Source organism: Erythrolamprus reginae, unplaced genomic scaffold (genome assembly GCF_031021105.1).
Source record: "Erythrolamprus reginae isolate rEryReg1 unplaced genomic scaffold, rEryReg1.hap1 scaffold_269, whole genome shotgun sequence".
Lineage (NCBI taxonomy): Eukaryota > Metazoa > Chordata > Lepidosauria > Squamata > Dipsadidae > Erythrolamprus > Erythrolamprus reginae.
Genome location: NW_027248636.1, coordinates 25001 through 27500, shown reverse-complemented (window position 1 = coordinate 27500; position 2500 = coordinate 25001).

The window sequence follows — 2500 nt, the reverse complement described above, 5'->3', positions numbered from 1 at the left end:
ACCCCCGGACCTCCAGCCGGTCCCATCGGGGCGCCGGCCGGGCGGAACTGGATCCCAACGAGGTGAGCCCGATCCCGGGCCTCGGCCGAAACCTGGGCGGCGGCCCGGACCCCCGGGCAGCTCCGCGGACGGTGCTCACACCGGTCTACCGGGCCTCTCGGCGCCCCGAGCGCCGGCGCGGGAAGCCACCGTCTCGTTAGGGGAACTCGACCTGGGAAGCGCCTGCAGCGCGCAAACCGTTGGCGGACCCCCGGACCTGCAGCCGGTCCCAGCGGGGCGCCGCCCGGGCGGAACTGGATCCCAGCGAGGGGAGCCCGGTCCCGGGCCTCGGCCGAAACCTGGCCGGCGGCCCGGATCCCCGGGCAGCTCCGCGGACGGTGTTCACACCGGTCTACCGGGCCTCTCGGGGCCCCGGGCGCCGGCGCGGGAAGCCAACGTCTCGTTAGGGGAACTCGGCCTGGGAAGCGCCGCGCCTCGGTGACGGACCTCGCCCGTCGCGGCGCCGCCCGCGACCGGTAGCGGCACCGGTGTACCCAGTCGCGCGCCCCCAGCGCGCAAACCGTTGGCGGACCCCCGGACCTGCAGCCGGTCCAAGCGGGGCGCCGGCCGGGCGGAACGGGATCCCAGCGAGGGGGGAGCCCGGTCCCGGGCCTCGGCCGAAACCTGGCCGGCGGCCCCGGGTCCCCGGGAAGCTCCGCGGACGGTGCTCACACCGGTCTACCGGGCCTCTCCGACCCCGTGCGCCGGCGCGCCAAGCAAGCGTCTCGTTCGGGGACCTCGGCCGCGACGCGGCGTCTGGATCAACGGCCTCGGTTTGGCAGCTCGGGGCCGTCCGCGAACGGTAGGCGTACCGGTCTACCGGGCCTATCCCAGTCGTGCCCCTTGAGCGGGGATACCGTTCGCCGACCTCGGACCTCCACTCGGTCCCAGCGGGCCCCCGGGAAACTCCTCGGACGGTATTCGGACCGGTCTACCGGGCCTCTCCGACCCCGGCCGCCGGCGCGGGAAGGCGGCCTCTCGTTCGGGGACCCCGCACGGGCGCGCGGAACGGGAACGCGGCCTGGGCGGCGCCGGCGGACCCTGCCCGTCGACTCTGTGACGGCGCGGGGCCCCGGGGCCGTGCGCGGACGGTAGTCGTTCCGGTCTACCGGGCCTCTCCGACCCGGCGGCCGGCGCGGGAAGACGGCGTCTCGTTCGTACCCGTCGCGGGGAGCACGTGCCGCGTTGTGGGACCGTCCGCGAACCGGTCTACCCGGCCGATCCCAGCGCGGGCCGCGGGTGCCGTCGTTGCGCGGTAGTGGCCCCGGTCTACCGGCCTGAGCCGAGCGCTGACGGAAGCCTGGCCTGTACAGCTCCCGCCCCCCCCAGCCCCCTGTCCGCCTGTCTGTCTCTGTCTCTCTCTCTCTGTGGCTTGGAGTGTAAGGTGTTGAGGTTTGGTGACGGATTCCATTTCGTCTCCATCCATCCTTGCCATTGCTGAGACATGAATTCTCCACCACGATCTCCCAATGGGGATCGATTGAAGACGTGTGCAGCAAAGTCTTCGAAGATCTGAAAGGCCAGAGGATTTTTGTTTCGTTACATACGCAAAACCGTATCTAGGATAATTATCAAGCATAGTTAAGAAATACTTGAAAATTACCTTTAGTAGGTCGAAATGGACCGACAATGTCGGTATGAGCCCCCCCTCCCCCCCGAAAAAATAATAATAATAATAATCCGTGCACACAAACGTGTGGCACGTTTGCCAATAGGGGCTGCTTTGGATACCAACGGAACAATCCAAGTAAATTTCGCAACTACTACTATCAACCATTGACAAATTCAGGCATCTTGGATAAAACTGCAAAGGATGCATGGCCCAAACGACGATGCCAACGGTGAACACATCTGGAATGAAAAGATTAGTAGTTAGTCAGTACAGGTTTAACGTTTGCAACGTTATGCGGAACCTCAGGTTGGTTCTTTGATCAACCTTTTGAACTTCATCGGCTCTAGGAGCCTTCGTTTCTGCAGTAGCAACAGGTTTGGCTCTCTCTCTCTCTCTCTCTCTCTCTCTCTCTCTCTCTCTCTCTCTCTCTCTCTCTCTGCACCTTGGAACTTTTATACTTGCTTCAATTTTCATCTGGGGTTTTGCCTTTAAGTAGTAAACACCTCTAATTGGAAAAGCACGAGCAACAACTGTCTCGTTCTTGATAACGTGGAGTTCTTTTTCTAAGAGCATAAGTCTTCGTTTAGATGATACATACTGAGTAAGTTACTTGCAGCTTCCGGAATGTATAGAACACGTGGAATCGTTTGGTCTAATTCTTTTACGTAAGCAGTTTCCCTTCTCCTTCAACTTTGCATAGGTGATTTGACCCTGAATGTAGTTCTTTTATGTCAGTCTTACGTAGTTCTGTGAAAAGTTCTCTTTGGCAAGTAACGTGAAAAGCGGCTCCGCTCTATCTAAAGTCCATAAACGTCGGATGTCATGCTCTGGATCTGACTGTGGAACGTT